This window comes from Anabrus simplex, chromosome 2, assembly GCF_040414725.1.
Source record: "Anabrus simplex isolate iqAnaSimp1 chromosome 2, ASM4041472v1, whole genome shotgun sequence".
In the NCBI taxonomy this organism is placed as follows: domain Eukaryota; kingdom Metazoa; phylum Arthropoda; class Insecta; order Orthoptera; family Tettigoniidae; genus Anabrus; species Anabrus simplex.
This window is the reverse complement of record NC_090266.1, coordinates 69,650,130-69,675,883: the sequence shown is the minus strand read 5'-3', so window position 1 is coordinate 69,675,883 and position 25,754 is coordinate 69,650,130. Positions and strand designations below refer to the sequence as shown.

General features: G+C 37.9%; 1 protein-coding gene across 1 annotated transcript in view; it reads right to left on the bottom strand.

Moving 5' to 3' along the window:
- The window catches only part of LOC136864919 (uncharacterized), a 96,418-nt gene extending 71,031 nt beyond the window's left edge, over positions 1 to 25,387 (bottom strand). Inside the window, exon 1 of the mRNA XM_067142330.2 lies at positions 25,362 to 25,387. The gene's annotated coding sequence lies outside the window, so the exon portion shown is untranslated. The remainder of the gene's footprint in view (positions 1 to 25,361) is intronic.
- Between the last annotated feature and the right edge of the window lie 367 nt (positions 25,388 to 25,754).

Sequence of the window (25,754 nt, the reverse complement as noted above, 5' to 3'; positions counted from 1 at the left end):
TGCCATCCCCTAGTTCCGGACCGTCTGAAACTGCAATTCCCTAGTTCCGGATCGTCTGAAACTGCCATCCCCTAGTTCTGGATCGTCTGAAACTGCCATCCCCTAGTTCCGGACCGTCTGAAACTGCAATTCCCTAGTTCCGGATCGTCTGAAACTGCCATCCTCTGGTTCCGGATCGTCCGAAACTGCCATCCCCTAGTTCCGGATCGTCTGAAACGGCAATTCCCTAGTTCCGGATCGTGTGAAACTGCCATCCCCTAGTTCCGGATCGTCTGAAACTGGGGACAGAGCATTGGTTTACTGCAGTTAATTAAATTCGATACATGCACTGCATTAGAATAAGGTTCAATTGTATGGGACCCTCAACAGGATTACTTGATTCAAGAACCGGAAAAACATCTAGGAAAAGCAGCTCGAATTGTTCTGGGTGATTTCCGACAAAGGAGTAGGGTTACAAAAATATTGCAAAGTTTGGGCTGTGAAGACTTGAGAGATAGGAGACGAGCAGCTTGTCTAACTGGTATGTTCCGAGCTGTCAGTGCAGAGATGGCGTGGAATGATATTAGTAGATGAATACGTTTTAGTGGTGTCTATAAAAGTAGGAAGGATCACAATATGAAGATAAATCTGGAATTCAAGAGGACAAATTGGGGCAAATATTCATTTACAGGAAGGGGAGTTACCGGGCGAGTTGGCCGTGCGGTCAAGAGCGCGCGGCTGTGAGCTTGCATCCGGGAGATAGCGCGTTCGTATCCCACTGTCGGCAGCCGTGAAGACGGTTTCCCGTGGCTTCCCATTTTCACACCAGGCAAATGCTGGGGCTGTACCTTAATTAAGGCCACGGCCGCTTCCTTCTAATTCCTAGGCCTTTCTTATCCCATCGTCGCCATAAGACCTATCTGTGTCGGTGCGACGTAAAACCACTAGCAAAAAACAAAAGAAGGGGAGTTTGGGATTGGACTAACTTACCAAAGGAGATGTTCAATAAATGTTCAATTTCTCAGAAAAGATTTAAGAAAAAAGTCTAGGAAAACAATAGATAGGGAATCTGCCACCTGGGCGATTGCCCTAAATGTAGATTAGTAGTGACTGATTGTCCTTCTTACATTTATTTGACTATTATTATTCTTCTTCCTCTACCGCTTGTCCTACATCTGTGGGGTCGCGGGTGCGAAATGTGTAGCACATGTGGATTTGGCCCTGTTTTACTGCCGGATGCCCTTCCTGACGCCAACCATATACGAAGGGATGTAATGACAATTACGTGTTTATATGGTGGTTGGAAGTGTGGTGTGTTGTCTGAGACAAACACAAACACCCAGTCCCGAGCCAGAAGAATTATCCGGACGCGATTAATATTCCCGACCCGGCCGGGAATCGAACCCGGGACCCTCTGAAACGAAGGCCTCAACGCTGACCACTCAGCGAATGAGTCGGACAATTATTTGACTATTACTACACTAAATATTATTTATTTTGTCCTCAACGTTAACAGTATTTAGGTATAGTCTAAGACAACATGTATATTTCCCCTTCCTAAGCTTATTTAGTGCCTACTTTTGTGTCACAGATCTAGTGGATTTATTCTACAATTACAACATGCATTATGACTTAATTGAGTGAGTGAATGACTGCATGAATTAGTGAATGGACGATTTCGTGATTGAATTGTGGTCATGGGTGCCATGAATAAGTGAATGAATGACACTCTTCTCATTTAAGTACGTGCCAAAACATTTAACGACATCAGAGAAAAAGTATCGGAGCGCTTTGAAATCACATTGAATTTAGCCTGGAGTGATATCGCTTTGTAAGGCAGCGCTCTGCAGTCTGCACCAGTCAGCCCAGCTACTTTCTCGTACATTGATTGATAAAAGAGATATTACAGCTTCACATTTTTAGTTATGACTATTGCAATACGCATTTAGTTACAAACATTAGCTACAAATGTTCTAGTTTCCTGGGTCAGGCAGCCTCAAGTCAATGTCCTATGACGTAATAAAGCCGTGCTCAGTAGCCTGATATCCTGGACCGGGTTTTGTACTGACGATAGCGTCGGCAATGCGGACCCGTTTCATTTGTGGTAATTGTTGTTCGTTCTTGAACAAATTAACCTTATACTAATATTGACAATTAATATACCGAGCTTTCATTTCTAAACTTCAAACAAATTCAATGATGCTTTTTTATTGTTCCCGTTTGAGGAAAAACACGACGATTTAGGTCCGGTACATAAAATTTAACCAGCAATGGTTTCGAACTTCCCCTCGAATAATAAATGCTCGTGTTTTCTTTCTCAATAAGAACCAAAAAATCAGAATTAAGTCTATTCAATTTATTTATTAGAGGCATATACAATAAAATCAATTTATTGCAAACGAAATATTTTCAATGTCAACCGAATTTATTATTTTAAACTGTTGTTATACCACTTGTGTTTAAAGCATATTCCACCAAGTTTATAAAAAATAATTTCATCATTAAAAATTCAACATTCTTTATGTCTAGAATCAGGCGAAAAACAGACGCACGACTTGCACTCTGAGAAGCAGGCAATTTACGTTCCAGTATCCACGTACATCGTGGAGAAATATCATGTAAACTCCGTCACCGCCTCCGGATTGCTAGTGGGTGCAAGAGACACCATACCGGGTATGATGGCCGAGTTTTGGAAGAGGTTTGCCCTCAAAAAGTGATACCAGCCACGATTGCTGAGGTGGCTGTGCGTGAGTCCGTGTTTCATTTAAGAAACTATATATATTTCAAAAATAAAAATCTTAGAATACTGTGCCTTATGGCGAACCCGTTGAGGGTCAGTTTCCTAAATAAAGGATTATATTTATACTGTATATATACACCCAACTCTTATTCTTGTAACCATACTAGCTATATCTATATTTTGTTCTTACCAGTAAGGAGGAAAGGAAACTAAAGGTACTGAAGTTGTATATTTTAGAATTAAATTGGGAACAATAGCAGGAGGTTACTCGGAATGAGGATATAAAGGCTAAGTTAGGAATTAACTTGAGCTGTACGTATAAATCGACTGCCATGGTGGGGCCTTGTGAGGCGAATTGAGCAGCAGTTACCTAGCGTGGAGAATATGAAGAATGTACTTGAATATGGTGAATCGGGAAGGGACATCGAAAGTGAACAGTGGAACTAGTTGATTCGAGCAGATGTATCCATTTAACATTCCGTAGAGAAAACTCAGGTCAGTTGCTTGTCACTAGACATGAGTCATTGAGACATTAATCCCCCTTTGTCATATTAATTGCTTCCCTCGAGGTATTCGTTCCGTTGTGGTCACACATCAAATGTTAGTTGAGTAGTGCTGCGAAACCGTACTGGACGATGTTCGTCCCTCAGACTTAGAGGTAAGACAGTACTATGCAATAACATGAAACTCTATACTTTATGTTCTGTACTTCCCATTGCAAAGAATTACACAATTTAGAGCATCACCACAAATGCGTTCTACTTACTGTACTTCAAACGTCAATACTTCGCTTCCAAGAAATACAGATTAAGAATAGATCAAATAGTACCTCATCTAAAGCTAAGAGGCAAAATGCTCTTTTCTATTAGCATCTCCATCATTTGCTAAATGTCTTCCTTTAAATACATTTGCGTAATGTGAATGCGGGGAATCGGAAAAGCCTCTTCTTTAGGTCACAACAAATCAAATTACAAATTGCATTCCGTTGCCTGTTCCCGCTGAACAAACCGCTAATCCCATGCTCGAACGGCGATTTTCAACCACGTGTCACCAAGGTCTCCGTGTTTCCATTTTAAACTCATTTCATCAATACCTGCTAGAGCATTGTATTAATGTAACACAGTAAGGTTAAAGGGATACATTGTGATATGGAACTCAGAACTGGAACCTCACCTCGCAGTTCATTTCTCTCACATTTACGTCTACCTTCTCGAAATGTAACGTAAGAGTTTTTCAGTCCGTCGAACACACAAGTTAAATGCTGGAGGAAATCATTAAGATAAGTTCCAGATTTGAAATTCCTAAGTATTTCAATGTTTATATAGAACAGGCAGTAAAGGAAATCGAAAAAGGAATTTGGAAAGGGAATCATAGTCCAAGAAGAGGAAATCAAAACCCTGAGATTTGCCGATAATCTTGTTAATTTATTTGAAACTGCAGAAGATCTATAGGAATTACTGAATGGTATGGACAGAGTCTAGGATAAGAAGTACAAGATGAAAATAAAATAATAAGTTCAAAATAAAAGTAATAGAGTGCAGTCAAACGAAGTTAGGTGATGCAGGTAATATTAGATTAGGAAATGAAGCCTTAAAGGAAGTAGATGACTACTTGGGTAGTAAAAAACTAACGATGGCAGAAGTAAAGCAAAGCAAAAGCAAAGTCACCTCCGTACAGGCCATGAAGGCCCTTGGAGGAGTGGAAGGTAAAAGCTTCCACCATTGTTAACCTCGGTACGTGATGGGGTAGAGTGGTTAACTCTACGCCCCGCCGCCTTTGCCCCCAGGAATTAACCTGGTACTCATTTTTGGGGTAGGCTGAGTGAACCTCAGGGCCATACGACTTCCTGACGGGGATTCCAACCCACGTCCTTCCGGGCGAACCGAGCACGCCTTTACCGCCTCGGCCAGGCAGCCCCTGACGGCAGAAGTAAGGAGAACATAAAATGCAGACTAGCACAAGAAAGCGATGCGTTTCTTAGGAAAAGAAATTTGCTCACTTTGAACATTGATATAGGAATTAGAAAGATGTTTTTGAAGACTTCCGTCTGGGGCGTGGCATTGTATGGAATTGAAATATGGACGATAAGTAGCTCACAAAGAAAGAGAATAGAATCTTTTCAAATGTAGGGTTACAGAAGAATGCTGAAGGTGAGAGGAGATCGATTTGGCTAAATTTGACGAGGAGAAGAGATAGAATGATAGGACACATATTAAGGCACCCAGAACTTGCTCAGTTGGTTTTTGAGGGAAGTGTAGGTGGTAAGAATGGTAGGGGTAGACCAAGGTATGAATATGGCAAGCAGATTAGAGCATATGTAAAATGCAGCAGTTATGTAGATATGAAAATGTTAGAACAAGATAGGATGGCATGGACAGCTGCATCAAGCCAATCTATGGACTGATGACTCAAACAACAATAACACCAAGTATCAAACAGGAATAAACATAAATACTCTAAATATTTGAGTGTGACTTGATAGAGTCTGATGATGTTCTTTTTAGAACGAAACTTGTCATTCTTTGTTTAATGAAAAAATGAAAATCCACAGCCTGTTTCCAGTCATTCGACCGGGTCAGGAATGGAATGAACGAAGCCCCCATCTAGCGGCGATGATTTGATAAACTCTGTACGGAGGATTATTCACTACTGCGTGTTTCTGTGATGGTTAGCAGTGCCATGTGCTGTGTGCATTTGAGGTGATGTATAGGGAGAAAAACACAATTACTCAGTCCCCGAGTCTAAGGAATGAACTGTACGTGGTTAAAATCACCTACCTGCTGGGAATCAAACCTGCGACCCCTCTGAGCATAAGACCACGACGCTGACCACCGAGCCAAGGAAACAGTCAGATACTTGAAAGTGTATAAATATTAGAAATATACTGAGCACTCTATATACTTTGCGTACATGACTAACAAATCAAATAAACTCCCAGGAATTCTGATTTTCTTGACGGCTAACGCTTTACAGGGCTGATGCTTTTTCGTTTTTTTTTTATTTGCTTTACGTCGCACCGACACAGATAGGTCTTATGGCATCGATGGGATGGTAAAAGGCTAGGAATTTGAAGGAAGCGACTGTAGCCTTAATTAAGATTTGCCTGGTGTAAAAATGGGTAACCACGGAAAAGCATCATCAGGGCTGCCGGCAGTGTGGTTCGAACCCACCATCCCCCAAAAGCAAGCTGAGAGCTGCGTGACCCAAAACGTACAGCCACTTGCTCGGTCTTAAATCCCTTACACGAAGCAAAAATCAACAGAACTGTTTTAGATCTTCAAGGGAAATCGTGACTCTTATCGTGATATAAATCATGGACCTCTGAGAGAAATCAAATTTCTCAAGAAATGTCATTCATTTCCCTCGGTATATTCTGCGCGTGAAGTTAGAAGTCGAAATTTGGCAAAGCACTTCGGGATCTAAATGGGAACAAGTCACATGGAAATGATGATATACCCTCAGAATTACCGGCTGCCTTAGGAGATACCGGCAGCTATTATATTTAGTGAGCAAAGTGTACGATAAAAGAGACTTTCTTCTTCTTCTTCTTCTTCTTCTTCTTCTACTTCTTCTTCTTCTTCTCCGCCGCCTTGGTGGGGTTCCGCGTGCGAACTGTGTCACACAAGAGGATTTGGCTCTGTTATACGGATGGATACCCATAGTGGAGGGATTTATTTACTATTTTCGTCTTACTCGGTTGGTGGTTGGTAGTGTGGCGTATTGTGTGAGTATAAAGAGAAGTATGTTGGATGGAACGCAAGAAACCATTCCTGGGAACTAATCACACGAACGTGAAATCCTCGATCCGGCTGGAAATCGAACCCGAGTACCTCTGGACCGAAGGCCTCAATGCTTGCCATTCAGTCAAGGAGTTGGGCTATGCGATAAAAGAGATGCTCCAAGATACTTTTACAAAGAAAGTTATCTCTTTATCTAACAAGGTAGATGCTGACAAGTGCGCAAACAGCCTCACCATTAGTTCAGTATCTCACGCGTGTAGAACTTCAGTTGAATGTATTTACGGAATTGAAAGACACGTTGAAGCTCAACTGTGAGAAGTTCAGTTTGGCCTCCGAAGAGAAGGATCACGCGGAAAAGTATTGACTCTTCGTCTGAACTTAGAAGACTGGAACACAAGCCCAAGTATATGGTACCTGCATGCCTGGAAATGAAGGTTGAGAATGTTCATTGGTCCAAGGCCTTTGAAATTCTGAACATGATTAGAGTCAACTGAGAAGTAAGGGCTAACTATAATCTGTAAGAAATCAAGCTGCAGTGGTAAGAAAGGTGATACATTATAGAAAAGCAACTATTCATCAACTAGAACGCCAGGGTTGCTCTTAGTTTCCATTTCATCTTTACGTGTTTCACATTCTCACTCTACGACAGGTGATGACGAATTTTAGAGGAAAATAATAACAGCTAAAGGAGAGGAAATTGACATGATATTGGCATTTCTGGTGTTCAGAGCACAGAGGAATCAAGTTACGATAAGACAGTTTGAGAAAAATAGACAATGTTGTTGCTGAATATTGAACAACAGGTAAAAGCTTGCAGTGTATTAAAATGTCTGAAAAGTAGAAGATACCTTGCATTATATAGTCTCACATTAAAGAAGGGTAAGTTGTACTTCAAGTGGAAAAGTAAAATCATGAACTTGATTCTTTTTTGCTCTGAATGCATTGTAGATGTATTCTTTCATTTATTCTTGTCTTCTTTGTTTTATTAAGGAAAGAGTAATGAAAACAACTTTCTTGAATGTATAATTATATTCCCTACCTCTGTTTATAACACGAATTTCCAAACAGAAAGTTATCTCATAAAATTCACATTCAAAGAAAAATGTATTCTCTTTCGTTTGCTTGCTCTTGCGAAGTCGAGGAATTTCTTGTGAGAGAGTCACTATGTTGGTGCTTACAGACAGTACTCTCTCCATATCCGTTTTCTTCCCTTTTGTTTCTTGTCTACGTTGGGTATTGAATATTACAAAAGCATGTCATGGGATGGCTGGGTGACCTCCTTCTTAATACAAAGCGCCTGGTGGTAGACATATTACTGCACCTGAGTGCCGCTGTTAGTAATACTACCACCACGAAATTTGAAATTCAGCCACTCGAAAGCTATTCATGTCATCGAATTAGTTTTTGTTTTAACATGTTGTCGATTCCGTTTATAATCGATAGGTGGTGTTATCGATCGATAGTGATTGGTGGTGCAACCTAGAGGCAATGCCATGTGCGCTCAGCTAGATCTTACCTAATTGCTGACATACATACTCCTCGCGAGCTCCGGTTCGCGTGTGTTCTGGTTTAGAATGAAAGTGTAGTGAGTCAACAGTCTGCAATCATCTCTCATGTAGTCGATTTATACTGTACATTGAAATAGGGGTATGCGTGTATATTCTGAGCACTACGCACGACGATGACATGATTGAAGTACCCGCAGCAAAAGGGAGCCACGAGAAATCCAAACCATCAGCAGTAGTGGACTATAAGAAATTCAAAATTGGTGTTGATAAGTCCGACCAATTACTGGCATGTTATGCATTCACAAGGAAGTCGATCAAGTGGTGGAAAAAATTATTTTTCTATCTGTTTGCCTTGCCATAGTGAATGTCTATCTGTACCGTAAAACTTGATCACAAAACTTCCCGTATCGAAATTTTGTGAACGTTTGGCGGATGATTTGGTGAGTAGTGCTGGAGTTGAAATGACTGAAGAATCGCCAGCATCATCTGCGGTAAGGCGTTAGGTAGGGATCATAATACGTGCAGTGGGCGTGAAGAACGAAGGACACGCGCAGCGTACGTGCAAGTTTTGCTACAAGTCCAGAGGAAAACCTTTTGAGTGTTATTACACCAAAGCTAGTTATTGGGAAAGCAATATGTAATCCTGTTGTTCAGTGACTGAAAAGTATGAATTAGATATTCAAGTGCGTGAAAAAGGATAACAGAATATACCAATACTGTAGCCAGAGTTTCTTTCCAATGCTGAATGTAAGCATTTTTGAATTGATATCATGTGATAGTCACTTTTCTAGAATATGTATAGAGACGTTATCTTGACTCGTCCAGGCTCATAGTGTTGCCAGATCGGTCAAATTGCACATCAGAGTTCAAAGTCTGCTTAAATAACAAGGTTAAAGGAAATTCTCTTTCACAATATAACCATCTCATAGTCAGGCAGTTGAAGTCATTACCATCAAATGTTTTCTTTCTGTTCATTTCTGAGTTATTCAAGCTTACGGAGAGTAAGGTATTTTGAAAATTTCAATTCAATGACCTCATATCTCGGGGACGTTTTCTTTGCTTGTGTGACGACATACATCCCATCATTTCGCGTGCAAATGTGCGATATTTTCCTACTGGCTTTCTCCACTAAACTGATTACCTGAGCTAAAAGGCTGATATCCCGATTCGTTATAATCAATGTCTTCAGCTGAATCTTTCATAATCATCCATTCTTTTTAATCTGACACACCGATAAAACAAACGATGCAAATTGTAACAACGGACTTGATCTCATTGTGCTCTGAACAAAACACTGCTTCCCTCCGTGCTCAACAGTGTTGCCATCCTTATAAGCGTTATTTACAGCATCTAGAGATGTATCGTTTATGCTCTGAAAGCAGTAGTATTTAGGGGTGGGATATCTCTAAAATGAGCAAAAATGGACTTGAATCTCTCGGGCAGTGAACGCCCTATTTTATTCTACCTTATGGATAAATTGCTTAATGGTATGGACAGTCTTGGCAAAAAGAGTGCGAGGTAAAATGTATCATTCTAAACCAAAAATAATGCAAAGCCGTTAAGTGAGGCCAGTGATACAGGGAATATCATATTAGGAAATTATATATGAACGGAAATGTTGGTAGTAGACCAACCTATGGTGGCACAAGTAATGAAGACATAACGTAGACTCCTCCAAGCAAGGAAGATAATTTTTAAGAAAATAACTTTCACATCTCAAATATAGATAACATATTCATATAAAAATGATATTTCTGAAAACTTTTGAGTAGAGTGTGTCGCTGAACAGAAATGAAACTGGTGTAAAAATTCTTTCAGCGACGACAACCACGACAAGCACTACTGCTGTTCACTCACTCCAACAACAAGAATATAAAGAATACAAGCTCTGGGACATGATGTTGGAAAAGAATATTAATTTTTACATGGGTGAGAACTATGTGAGGCAGTAGTGGATAGATAGATCCCAGAAGACAGTTGGTGTTTCAGGAAAATGATTGAGTGCGAGTCTGAGGTACGAATTTATCAAACGAAAGCAAAAGTAAGGGAATGCAATCGAACGAAGCCAAGGAATGCGGAAAATATATTGCTGCGTGCTCAAGTGGCCATCAGCCCTGTTGTATCCCCCCTTCGGAGTTTCCTGGAAGGGATGAGTGAGTCAGGCCGGTGACCTCCCACCTGGCCACTCCTTGTATTATGCTTTCACCTGGTTTTCCCGTGGGCCTTCTGGGATTCGAAACGAGAATGACCCTTCTCTAGCCACATTCCAAAGATTCTAGTACTCCATCGCTAGGGTATAAAAAGGATGCTAGCCACGAACAGGAGTGGGGAGCCGAACAGCAGTAGTGCTGGCTGCCGTCGAAGTTTTTATTGTTGTCATTATGTTGTGGAGTTGGACAGCGGTAGTTGTTGCTGGAGTGAGTGAGCAGTAGTGGTGCATGTCGTGGTTGTCATCGCTGAGTGCATTGGAGGAGTTAATGTGTGTTAAAGTGTTGTCACTGTGTACTTGTCTTACCGAATAATATGCCTTGAATAGTTCACTGTGTGGAGCAACCACGTGAAATGGTTGTATGAGTGGCAAGGAACAGTCTTCGTGTATCGTGATTGCTAACAAATTGTGTGTTCGAACCTGTGAGCTTGAAGCTGCTGAGCGGAATGACTGAGCGTGGGAACCGATGTGAAAGATAAGCTGTCAGTCAAAATCACGGAAGGGATCGTCGTTCCAGGTAAATACCGGAGCTGGCGATCTGCTCTCAGGAGGACAAGAGAATTTGTAAATAGCCACTAATTAGGGTAGTGTTTTCATTTAATTGTATGTGTGTGTACTAAATGGGTCATCCTGAATTAAATTAGGCCGATAAAACAATATTTCTTAAGGTACGAAGTTTTAACAGAAATAGTTTCTATAGCAGTGTATAATAAAAGTACCCAAAGAGCCCAATTTAATTTTTAATTGAAATGTTACACTCTGAGCGTATTTCTCTCTCCTGGAAAATTTTACTTTTGGAATTGGTACCTTTTTGTAGATAATTCTTAACGGAAATGGACACGAACATTTAACACAGATTAGTCATAGACGTAGGATGCAATAATTAGAATAGAGGAGGTTAGAACAGGATGAGGTGACATGATTGTCAAATCGCCAGTGGACAGATAATGCAAACATCATTGTGCTTGGTATCAGTAGTCATGATCCAACAAAGGATATCAATTAATAAAAATATATTATACAGTATATTTTGTAAATCATCTAATTTTCCATAAGATTCTGTTGTTTTTATTACTTTATTTTGTTTAAATCTTAGTCATTTAATTCCCCTCTAAAGATATTCCTTTCCTTTGGTTTCATTCCAGATAATTAGATTAACTCCTTGTTAGTCATCAACATAGCTCCGTATTGCAACCAAGTTAACCAATTATAATATTTGTTACACTTACGGTTGGGAACACTACAGTTTATGAATCCGATATTCACAATTTTCCGTATTGACAATACACAAAATTCCTTTAAATTGGAGAAATTAAAAAACATCTACCTTATTCAACACTATTCAATATATTAAACACATAAGAGATTATAGTTAAACCTTCATTAGGCTCTCTTCAGCCACATATTAAAATACAGTCAATGAATAAAATGAGGTTTACCATTGTATAATATATTATGTAGTTTTTGTTATGACGTTTAAGTATGTTCTTGATATTTCAAACTTCAGATTTTATTTTAATATCCTCCTTCGTTTTTTCTATGTACAACTTGCTCTCTGTAATGCTTTCAGTGCAGATGCTACATAAAATGGTTAATTAGTATCAATGGCAAATTGTAACCAATAAATTCAAATTCAGTTTATCAGGATATACGCATAAACAGATGGTGATATTGCGGTTTACATCCAAGGTGTGATGCAGATACCTGTCTTGCTCTGTTCTCTAAGTAATGCAGCTTACACCTTATCTGACTTTCTTGTCAAATTCATGCCCTTACCGTCATTCCTTACTAATCTTACACCGTTCAATCTCCCTGAGTAAACGTGTCCCAGATATCTGAAGTTGATACTCTCTTCTCGCCAACGCAATTCAGTTACTAGTTACTACAGCCGCTCGACAAACACCAGAGAACAAGGAAGATAGACAAAAATCTGAAACAATGATGCAACTAGCTTAATGTTGGCTTCGTTATTGTCACTGTTCTAGCTAACTGGAATGATGTTTATTCAGCAAAAATATATTGTTGGCTCGCACTGATTGCGTCAGTTCTGCGCAATCAAACTAAAATAAGCTGTGTGCACACTGAAACTCTTGTATGTGTAGCATTTCCTAAAGTAGCCTGCACCACTTATACAATTAATTTCAACTAGTTTTCTGCCATGATTTTAATTTTAAAGTTGTTCAGCATATTTACAGAAAAATATACTAGCACCATATATCAGCGCTCTTTCAAATGAAAGCGATCTTTCTCACAAGCAGTGTAAATGGTGATCAAAATGTACAAACAATTCTCTAATAAATCAAAGTATCTTTAGTAGGAAGCTACTTTTCTTATTTATTAAGCCACCATGCAAATAATATGGTTTTCCTGAGAATTAAAGAATGTTACATTCCCTACTTTAACGAAATAATATATGATAGAACTAAAACACCAGATGCAACTGGAATAATGTGTGATTTGTTCGATCCATTCCGGTTCAAATAACACCCAATAATTTTCTTAGATAATCCATGAGATATACAACATCAGACTCACTGCCCTAATCAAATGTAATTGTACCAATCAACCTTCGATCACTCTCTTACATACATATAACGAATCATTCGTTTGTAAATAGAAGAGCATATCATTTAAAATAGGAACAATGCGAAATAATGTGCGCATGTTTTCTCTAATGGAGGAGAACGATGTTGTCCTATAGGACGTGTGTGATACATTTCAGTACTTACCTTGCTGAGCTGTATGCCTTAAAGAGAACCAATGTCTTGGTTTCATGCACCCTTCATGATTTATTACGAAGATATGACTTCTGTTGATATTAATTTTAGATAAAATACCGTTTGGAGATAGACACAAATAAGAAATTAGTACTGTCGAAAACCCATTGCAAATTGACGTCCTTTTTAGAACTAACATGATTTGGCGTTTTGTCTCAAAGTTAGAGGTAAATGGCGACACAGACAAGAAGTTATTCATTTGCTTTGAAATACTGAATATAGCCTATAGCTTCTTGTTGGCACTTATTGATAATTGTTATGTGTTCTGTGCGTTAATTTTCCAATATAAGGAAAGCCACTTGACTGCATTAACTATATTGATGTTCATCTTCCCAACAGCAGTACCAATTACGGTTGTGAACTCTCCCTTAAAATACTTGAACACATGGTGTTTGCTGATTTTCTAGTTTAAATCCCTTCATGCGTATTGATTCATTTCAACAGACATAATTACCGCGTTCCGAATTAACAATACTTTGATGCTATTTAGACTTGAATCTCAGAATTTCGCGTCTATGACTATGTTCTCTTGCCTAACAGTGTAACATGATAAAAGACAATGAAGTTTTAGGGTCCTTGTTATTGTCAGTATATTTGTAGCATATGACTGACTTAGCCTATGAAATTGTGTAATGTGATCTTGTTATTTTCCTGCGTGGGTGATCATATCCTTGGACTTTGCTCTCTTTGAAGGCATAAGTTGAATGTTTGTCACGTTGGTATGAAAGACTTTGTCCAGATTGCCAATACCATCGGGTACACAAGTAGAGATTTCGTATGACAGAATCTTACAAATATCAATTTTACAAATTCCTTCATTGTTAGACACAAACTCTGACTGGGAAGTAGATTTAAGATGATCATGTTATGTATAAGCTCCATATATAATTGAGTAGCATTCTTACAAACACCACTTAAATCATTTTAAAAACATTTTTGTATTCAAAATTATTGTTTAAATTACATACTTGCGCGTTTCTAAATGGAAATTGGGCGTGACTTAAAGGTTTTTGCAAGGTTTTGTACTGGAGCACGAACACATCATTCTAACAAGACTTTTTAACACAAAAACAAAAATGTACAAAAATGACTTAAATGGTATTTGCAAGAAAGCTCCTCAATTACTCTAGTGATAAACTCGTTAAGGACATTTTCGTGGACCAAGAAAATTAAATGTGGTGCAATAAAATCAAAGACAAATGAGAAAAATGTGCCGTTAGTGAGGATTAGAACAAGTTACTAATTCATCAAATTATGAAGAATATAGGTTTATTATTGAAATTATGTATCAAGATCCGCTCCCTACAATTCAAAACAAATGGTTAGATTTTTTGGACAACTCGGTGACTATTTTAGATGACTAGATGTTGACAACCGCACTATCCTCCCTATAAATACACCAATCCGAATGCTAGTAACTGCCACTGATGTTCTCCATTCATGAACAGTTCCAGCTCTAGGTTTGAGATGTGACTTTGTTGATAGCGGTTGCCTGAATACTAAGATATTGGAGCTGGAATTCTGTATATTATTTAGATTTTGGTAAGGATTATTTTGTTACAATTTTTATTAGTGCTATAGTGGTGCATTCATTAATGAAATTATCGGTACTCAGTGTTTAAGTGTTAGTCACGTTTCAACAAATTGCATAAATAATAGTGGTGTCAACTGAGATAAATACAATTATGTTACAAAATATGTGTGAGCTCAAGTAACTAGCTAATTAAACTAATCATAATATAGTTACTGTACATACAGTATAATACCTAATTAAATAATGCCGAATATCAGTGACAATTTAGAAATGGATATATTTACCATACTTTTGAAGGTCGATGCAATTTTCAGCATCTCAAGAAAGAAGGAGGAATAAGAATCATATTTTGAAGTTGTGTTAGTATTTATTTTACAAATCAATGCCAAAACTAATAACAACTGATCTGCCCGGATGGCAGATTCTCTATCAATTCTCTATCTAATCTTAAATGACTTCATATAAGTTTGAATTTTATCTAATATTTCCATATGTAAATTATTCCAATCCACATTCCTCTCCTCATGAACCATTATTTGCCCCCATTTGTCTTCTTGAATTCCAACTTTAGTTTCATATTAGGATACATCATACTTTCAAAAACTCGAGTCGAGTTTATGCGTCTTTAATGTCATTCCAACCACACCTTTCCACTGACACCTCTTAGTGGAGTAGCTCTTCTCCTTACTCCAAAGTCTTCCCAGTCCAAAGATTGCAACATTTTCGTAACACGATTCTTTTGCCCGAAATCACCTAGAACAAGCCATGCTGCTCTCCTTCGGATCGTCACCATTTCTCGAATGTAGTAATCCTGATAACAGTCCCATACGCAGGAACCATACTCTATTGTATATCCTACCATGAGTTACATTTTCTCTCCTTTACATACTTATTATTACCGCGTTTCCGGCTCCATGACTGAATGGTTAGCATGCTGGGCTTTGGTCATAGGGGTCCCGAGTACAATTCCCGGCAGTGTCAGGAATTTTAACCATAACTGGTTAATTCCGCTGGCACGGGTTCTGGGTGTATGTGTCGTCATCACCACAATTTCATCCTCATCATGACGTGCAGGTCGCCTACGGGTGTCAAATCAAAAGACTTGCATCTGACGAACCGAACTTCTCTTCGGACACTCCGGGCACTGAAAGCCACACGCCATTTCATTTTTTATAACCCCGTAAATATCCCCATAACCAAACGAAGGTACCTGTAACCAGTTATTTACAACTTCATTAATGTGTTTACGCCCATGGACATCATTCTTTAGAGCCTAGGTACTTACAGTGATGTCCATGACGTACTTTAACCCCTTTGACACAATAACACTGGGAGGACATTTTCTCTTGGTGAAATCTATAACCTGATTTTTCAACCCGTTTAAGAACATAGCATTGCCTGCTGTCCATCACACAACATTATCGAGGTCTTTTTGTAGTTACTTACAAACCCGCCACTTATATATCACTGTATAGAGTAGCGCACAACAAAGAAAAAGCTATATTCCCGTATGTGATTCCATTTGTTAACTCATACCATTTCTATACAAACGAAAACATAAACATCCAGTAATAATTGTAAAGAGCCTGTAGGATGAGTTCAAAGAAGTTGTTGAGTATTGTAAAAATCAATCAATCTAACAATCAATCAATCAATCAATCAATCAATCAATCAATCAATCAATAATTAATCAATCAATCAACCAATCAATCACCACTGATCTGCATTTAGAGCTGTCACCTAGGAGACAGATACCCTTTCAGTTATTTACCTGGACTTCTCTTATTAATGTGAAAAGGTATCAAACGTCTTCCTTCGTAGAACATTTAAATACCTAATTCATCTTCATATGAATGAATATTTGCTCCTAATGTTCTTCTTGAAATCCAAATTTATCTTCATATTATGGGTTTTCCTACTTAAAAAGTTCATTTGTTTACCAATGTTTTTACACAAGGATTCAACCTCTTTCTGTTCCTACGATATAGAGCGTGAATATCGGTCAGTACAGAATGAATAGAATAATGTATCACTGACTGTCTACATACAACGTTTCCCAATTAATTCTGGGCAATTGAAAGCCCTTTATCTTTAACAATGGAACGAATTTAACATATATGTATGAAAGGCTATCTTGTGAGCTTTCAACATGATGCATAGGTAATGTTTTAGTTAGTTTTCAATATATCACGGGCTTTTTAGGAATTTCAAGCAGTGAAATCGTCTTGGACGTCAAAAAAGTCAACTATCGGGAATTATATGTATCTACTGTATGGCTTTCCAAGAGAAAGGTAATAATTAATCTTAATTAATTGCACAATTAAATAATTACCCTTTAAGGCATAACTCTTATTTCCACGTATATGCAAAACATGGACCTGGAAGGGCCGTATTTGAAATACGTGCGACTTCCAATTCATAGCGGAATGCTTTTACAAATCAAGGTAAATACAAATGATATGAAGAAGTTAAAACAAAACAAAAATATTTTATTCTCAAGAGGATGGCAAGTCATAATTATACTGAATTGATTACAAGTACTGACACTACTTTAAGTGACCTAAATATTTTATGTTGATATTGTGTTTTTTCTCACACAGTGTTACATTCAGGAGAGTTATTATTCGGGCCTCTGAGGCCCAATGTGGTTTCATAACGGGTTAGTAACAAAATTACCGGGTGAGTTGGCCGTGCGGTTGGGGTCGGGCAGCTGTAAGCATGCATCCGGGAGATAGTGGGTTCAAAGCCCACTGTCGGCAGCCCTGAAGGTGGTTTTACGTGGTTTCCCATTTTCACACAAGGAACATGCTGGGGCTGTACCTTAATTAAGAACACGACTGCTTCCTTCTCACTCCTAGGCCTTTCCTATCCCATCGTCGCCATAAGACCTATCTGTGTCAGTGCGACGTAAAGCAAATAGCAAAAGGACCAAAAGTGTTATCAATTTTTTTGATAGCACTACAGTTTAGGCACAAAATACCTCGAAAGGAAGGTCTGCACCGGCATGAAAATTGCCTCAATATTTCGACATTTTTTTTGGGGGGGGGGGAGGTAAAAGGTTAAACATTGGAAACTTTTATAATTTCTCCAAATTTTTCCAAATTTCAATTTTCTAGCACTCCCGGAACTTGCGTCCGACGTTTTGTTTGGGGGAGGGCTAAATATTAAAAAATTGAACTTTTTTAAATTTTTCCTTAGGTTGCAGCCTAGTAGCTATCAGACTGCCTAATTCCAAGTTTCTAACTCATCTGGAAGTGGCTAAACATTAATGTCAGTGAGTGAGTGGGTCAGTCAGTCAGTTAGTCTCTGGCTTTATATAATAGGGATTTGATACATTTGGCTGGGGGACTGGGTACTTTTAGAGTCCCCAACATCCCTAAAACTCACACGATACACAACATTATCCTCCACCACACCAGCAGGTAGTTTCCTATACACAGCAGTTGTCTCCCACAATCATCGGAGTTTTTTTTTAGATCATGTATTGTAAACTACTTTGCAATTATTATTTTGAAATGTGCTGTTATGGATTTTTGATTACTTTTTACGAAATCCAGTTATCACATCTCTTCATATACGGTACGGTATTCATAAATACTCCTTCGAGTGTTAGTTTTCAAATGGTTAAACCTTGGTCTGTAAGATCATATGTTAGAATGCAATGCCCATTTGTTGTCGATAGACAGATAGTTCCTTAGAAGGAGTTCTTCATTAAGAACACAATGTGAAAAATTGGTAAAATTTCAACACGGTAGGAATATATTAGGAATATGGTCTTTCCAGGAGTGATAATTCTCTTTGATGGAGATTTAATGCGGTAGTGCATAAGTAAGAAGTATTATACTCGTAGAAGAGACCAATTATTAATTTCCTCAAATTGTACTTAATTCCATCTTTCTTTACTTTCTTTCTATTAATGTGATATATAGATACGATATCCAGATATAATGCTCAGTGCCATATTTATCTACGAGCTAGCTGGATAAGGATAAACAGTGAAACATTCTATGACAAGTAAAATACATCACAAGGGTCGAAGTTTGGAAATAATATTACAGCGTAAGATATGTAGCATCTACGTGAATTTTAATTAACATTTCAGAGGACCTTTAATTATTTGACAATTCGAGACACACATTTGTTCAAAAATGGACTGTTACAGTAATTCTGAGCCATATGCAGTCCAAATGAAAGAATATGACAACTTCAAGAGCCGCGTCTTACATTTATTGATTTACTGATTTGCATTAATATCACTGATTATATTATTATATATATTAAATAACAAAAACAAGGTGTCACTTACCGTTTGTGCTGCAACTACACAAGTTAGCATATGAAATCGAATGTAGGCTTCAGATTTCAAAACAGGAAATATAGGCATCACTTACGTGTATTTTTCTCAACAAGTGCCCAAACAATGAAATGTACTCTAGAAGTTCCCTTGTTGCAAAGGAAGGCCGTCACTATCAACTGAATGGAGGGATGATTAAAGAACGAACATTGAAATGTTTAAGTTTTGTTTATCACCTTCGGAGTTAAGTATATCTTGTTTCAGAACTCGTATTCAAGCCACATTCCAGGGTGAATAGCGTGCAAATTTTCAGGACTTTGTTGGACAAATATTTCTTTGGAGAAAGTCAGAAGTATAGTTATTACATTATTGATGCCTCGATGGGTGAGGGAAGTTCTCCAAATATCTGTAAACCCATATTTTCCCACCTTGTAGGTGTGCGGTACACGAGAAAACTCTCGGGGACCACCAGACATATTTAATGTCCAAAACTGAAATCTAAAGTGATTTAAAGGTCATCAGATAGCACTGCTTTAACCATTTATTTATCGTAGCTTTACAATGATTATTTTTATTGTCATCGTTAGCACCGTCATTATTATTGCATTAACTGGCAATAGGTCTGTTGCTCTGATGAATAGTGGTTGGAACATGGTCAAGAGAATTTGTGTCGAAGAAGGGATTTGCTAACTGTTGTCTCAAAGTAAATGCCGTTGGATATGCATGTTTCTTATTAAGAAAGGTATTGCAATTTCTCATTCCCCAGATTTTTTTATCCTCACATATAAAAAGGCTCCTTTCCCTTAATACCATCGGAACATTGAATTTCTCATAGTGCAAATAATTACGCAAGAGGGACCCATTTCTACAGTCACCATATTGTCAGGAGGAACTCAAGAAAGTTTCTTATACTTGCTTCCATAGAGTTCAAAGTGTTATGAATTAGTACTGAATTTAACACAATTTCAGTTATAAAACGATGATATTAAAATGGAAATGAACGAAATATCTTTACGATATATTGGTGGAGGTTTTCTAAGCAAGGAATTATAATTTTTAAATATTACTGTGTCATTTCACGAGATATTAATTTCATCTTTTTTTGTGAACTTTCTACCTTTCATAATTCACACAGTATATAATATTTCAATCATTTTCTTGTGAGTACTATCATTTGAATATTTTAGCTGAGTGGCAACACTGCGGCACATAAAAATATAAATAATAATTTTCGAAATGCATCTTCGTCAGAGAGAGGAAAGTCTTGAAACAATCAACAAAAATTTGATTATCGGTCCTATCTTTCTCAATTTCTCTGCTTCCCTAAGTCTTCAGCAAATTTACAATTGGTTGTTTGATCATTTCAGGTTCATGCGATATAATGATCATCAGCTGCGTATACTTATAAAGAAATTGTAGGTTTGTGTTGTATTGCTCTAGACTCTGTGATAAGATGTGTAAGTGGAATGTATATGTACCTATGACTGCGGTGTACCTCACTAAGTTACTATTCCAGCACTTGCCTGCAGAGAGTATTGAGAAATACTAGGAATATTATTGATATGTAAATTAATTTCATTCCTGTTGGCAAGTAGGAGCGAACGTATCCACTTTGGAGAAATGCAAACTGACATACAGATAAGTAAATCAAGTCACCTAAATTACACAGCCACAGGAGTAATTAGCAAAAAGCAAACTCGTGTCCTCGTCTGGAGGTGGTGCAGCTCTATTCAGGCACACCCCCAATGGAGGTGAGCGGCATATGTCATTTTTACCGCATACCAGCCCTCCCACCATTCTTAAAATTCCGGCGGTACAGGGAATCCAACCCGGGCCTCCAAGGACAGCAGCTAATAGTGCTAACCGTTACGCTACGTAGGCGGACGGGGTACTCAGCTGTAGTTCAGCACGTGTTCGAAACGACCTGATACATAAACGTTCTGGAATTCATATGTTTCTAAGGTGCACCTTACTAAGTTACTATTCAAGCATTTGCCTGGAGAGAGTATAGAGAAATTCCAGGAATATTACTTACATGTAAATTAATTTCATTCCGGTTTGCAAGTAGGAAAGCACATGTCCACTTCTGAGAAAAGTAACTTCCCGTACAGCTAAGGCAATCAAGTCACCTAAATTACACAGCCACAGGGGTATTCAGCCGTAGAATAAATGTCTTTACGTCAATTATTATTACTATTATTATTATTATTATTATTATTATTATTATTATTATTATTATTATTATTATTATTATTATTATTATTATTATTAACAAATACATCGCAAATGGGAAGAATCCCGGTGGCAATGGTCACTTACAGTAGTGTGATAATAAAGTAAAATTAACATAATTACCCAACAACAAAGAAACAAACAAAAGAGTACAAAAATAAATTCCATGGAAAGAAAATATTACAAGAAATACTGCTAGTTTCACATTCTAAATCCAGCGTCATTATACACAAATTCACGCACAACTTAAGTATTTCCAGTGCTTAACACTACGGCTTACAATACTATAGGTTGAACTTACTACTATCTTAACATTATAAGTGATAATAAAGTGAAGTTTAAACAAAATAACCCTACAATAACAACAATAACAACGAAGGTGACGTTGGGATACGAAAGGACTAATAATGGTAAGGAAGCTGCCTTTGCCTTAATTAAGATACAACCCTAGCGTTTGACCGGTGTGAAAATGGGAAACCACGGAAAACCATCTTCAGGGCTACCGACAGTAGGGCCCATAACTCTTCATCAGGGTCGTGAATTAATAATGATGTTACTGTTTCTACGTCCCACTAACTACTTTTGACGGTTTTCGTAGTTGCTGAGGTGCTGAAATTTTGTCCCGCAGGAGTTCTTTTACGTGTCAGTAAATCTACCGACACGAGCTCACAGCAGCGCGCGTATTCAGCTGTAGTTGTTGTTGCGTGCTGTTGCTTCTTGTTTAAAGGGACCTAACATCTAGGTCATCAGCCCAACATAAACGTTAAGCCTTTCTGTTATATAAATTGAAGTGTATAATAATGGATTTTTTATATAAGGTCGTTTCGAACATGTCCTGAAGTGCAGCTGAGTACCCCTATGTCTGTGCTGTTTAGGTGACTTGATTGCCTTAGCGGTATGGCGGGTTGCAGCTCTCCAAAATGTCCCCGTGCACTTCTTCTTGCGGGCAGGAATGAAATTAATTTACGTATCAATAATATTCCTGGTATTTCTCTATACTCTTTGCAGGCAAATGCTGGAATTGTAAGTTAACATAGCCTTGGATGTATATAGATAGACAGACAGATACATATGAATTCCGGTAATTGAAACGACCTGAAATATAAATGTTAAGCTGGCTGGAGTGTATGATCCGCATTTTTATATACCGTACGTTATTTTGCCATAGTGAAGGCAAATCATAAAGCCATCAATTAACTGAAAGGATATCTTCCCTAAGATACTGTGTGAAGACTTTGCAGATAAACAGGTCATTCCGTAGCCCATAACTCTTCATCAGAGTCATGAATTAATAATAATGTTACTGTATCTGCGCCCCACTAACTATTTTTGACGGTTTTCTGAGTTGCCGAGTTGCTGGAATTTTGTCCCGCAGGAGTTATTTTACGTACCATTAAATCTACCGACACGAGGCTGACGTATTTGACCACCTTCAAATACCACCAGACTGAGCAAGGATCAAAATTAATAGCGATATTGGTTTTAAGTCTCATTAATGACTTTTACGGTTTTCAGATTCCCCGAGGTGCCGAAATTTTGTCTCATGAATGTTCCCTTACGTGCTGGTAAATCTAACGACACAATGTTGGTGTATGGAGGGAGCTTCAAGTTCTACTCGATTGGTACTAGATTGAACCCGCTATGACCCACCATTTACCATCTAAGGCACTAAAGAAGAAATTATTATTATTATTATTATTATTATTATTATTATTATTATTATTATTATTATTATTATTATTATTATTATTATTATTATTATTATTATTATTAATAATAATAATAATAATAATAACATAGTTCACTTAACATACCTCAGAGTATTTACGGGACGACCAAGTGTCGAACATTAGTCCCAAACGAGATTCTTCAAACACCTTTCGTCTCTTATACGTGACTTATATGGGTACGTAAAAAATACCAGTAGAATGTGCGGATGTTTGATCGCACTGCATTAATCACAGAATATGAACATGTGACTGGGTTAGTAATATAGCAGCCCAGCAGGATATGTCTTTGTCTCCTAATCTCCTTTGTCATTATCATTAAAACTTTAGGGTTTTGCGGTCGGCTAATACGTGACTGAGTTCCAAATTAGTTTGAAAGGAAGAACAGATTCAAAAACTCGTTCGGTAGTAATAAAATATAATATGAATAAAGATGATTGTTTAAATAACTGCTGACGATTCAAAATTAAAATTGAGAGATGAAAATTGACACAAAATGACATACACAAGAAAGGAAGGAACTGCAATCATGTGTTAAGAGGGAAATAGGATTGCAGGTTTCAATTGCTAAGCCGTCGTCTTCAGATGCAGGGAAAGTACTTATAATACTGGTAGTGAAATAACACTCTAAATCTACTAACAGTTGTAAATAATAATTTGATGAGTTATTTACTGACTAATATTACACTTAGCCTGAAGATTAGCACTTAATCAAAGCTCCTTTCCCCCTTAATATAAAATTGTATCTTATATCCTATATTCGACTCTCTCTCATCCAGTCACGTATTACGTTGCCGTCTCATATTTGTCTCGCACACTATTTTATTGTTTTTGTATAAGATTCTCGTCAATGATTTAAAGAATTATATTTAATCATTTTATGTTTAACTTCGAACGGCTGTCTTTAAATTATGTGAGTTGATCAGGTCGAGTTACTTTAAAAATTTATCAAGCATTAACCGGATAATACTCCCAAATTTTTACACTAATTACAACCAAACAAGATTAGCAATCATGACTTCCAAACAAACCATCCATTCCATAAGGTAAAATGCTGACAACCACCTGTAACCTGTCTCTACTTAAATCCTAATATCTCCATCAATATAAAATACAACTGAAGACTTATTTTCATAATTCACATCCGCTTACAGTAATTACAAGCCCTCCAAGAGATCAGATCTCATTATAACAGGAGGGTGATCAACTTCTATCGACCAACAAATAGAACTATTTTTCTTGACGGAGGAAGCCTTCCGAAAGAAACAATTTAATGTTAATAGGAGGATGTGTTAATTTCAATCGACCATTAAAGTGGATCACTTTTTTGAGATCAATGATTAACATATAGACTGTTGTGCCTTTCAGCATAAACATCTGTTAAATTGCTCAATGCCACCCGAATTCTCTACTTGTAACCAGTTATTTCTTTATCTCTTATCTTTAAAACGTCAGGAACTGAGTACAACCATCGCCGTCTTGGTCTTCTTCTACTTCACTTACCCACAATGACCGAGTCCATTATTCTCCCACGTAACCTCTCCTTCTCCATTCGCCTCACATGACCCCACCACCGAAGCCACTTTATGCGTACAGCTTCATCAATCGAGTTAATTCCCAACTTAGCCTTTATCTTAACATTACGAGTTCCCTCCTGCCATTCATCCCACCTGCTTTTAGCAGGGATCATTCCTGCTACTTTCAAGTCGGATTACTTCTAACTTAAGAATAAGATATCCTGATTACAGCCCACTTTCATTCCCGTACAGCGAAGCTGGTCTGAAAACAGACCGCTGTAAAGATAGTTTCGTCCGAAAGCTGACTTCCTTCTTACATAATACTGCTGAGCGCAACTGTCAGCTCAGTGTATTACCTTTTCTGCACCTTGATTCAATCTCACTTACAATCCAACCATCCTGAGAGAATACACATCCTAAATACCTGTTCCAGTTTTTTATTTCCAACCTGACATTCATCTCTCTTAGGTTTCTTATCTGATGTAATCATTCTAGTCTTGGAAAAGCTAATTTTGACATCATAAATAATATTGTAATGATCTGGAGTAAAATAGAACATATATACATGAAATTGAGATGTTGCATAGGAAATAAATTGAAGTGTTTTTCTACCGATTGAGTTGTTCAAACGAACTGGTCTCATTTTAATAGGAGGATGAGCCAACCTACGTTAACCAGTAAATAGAATCATGAATGGAGTGCAGTTCTTTCAGAACATTTTAACGCCACGGAACTCAGTCAAACACATTTAAATGAAATGGATATGTTACGAAGAAAATAAACTACGGAACGAGTTCTCCGAAGGACCTCATTTTAATAACAGGGTGAGATAACTTCGATTCATAAACTGGATGATTTGTCGAATGCGGTTCATTAAGAAAATCGCAATGATCAGAAATCTTTATCGAACACATTTAAGTGAAAGACAGATATTTTGTAGTAAAAATGAACTCGAGTAGTTTTCACAGCGGAAGAAGTCCTCTGAATGTGACCAATCTCAGTTTTACAGGAGGATGAGTGAACCTTGATGGACGAGTAAACTGCTCTAACCGAGCACACTGAAGTGAAGTAGATATGTTATGGAGTGGAGTGGTGAAGACTTACCTAAAGCGACTCGTCCTAGTTCCAGCACTACACTGACACTTCCATGTTGGTACACCACTATTATAACACAGCCACCAACACCTACGACCTGCCACTCCATTGGTCGAGGGGCGGAGCCACCCTCCCTCCCACTACAACATTCTCGTGCACACGGGTGGGAAGGATTTAACTTTTTCTTCTTTCAAAGTAATTTTGTCCCTGTTATTCTGTTCAAATGTAAGCTCGGTTGTTTGGAATTTATGTCATTCGTAAATGTACATGATCTGCTTCACCAATCCTGTTATTGCCAAGGTGACCGCTTCGAATCCCTTCGTCCTACATCATACTATTCCATGATATACAGTGACGGGAAATTATTCATTATTCAGCAATACTGATGTCCCATAAAGAGTT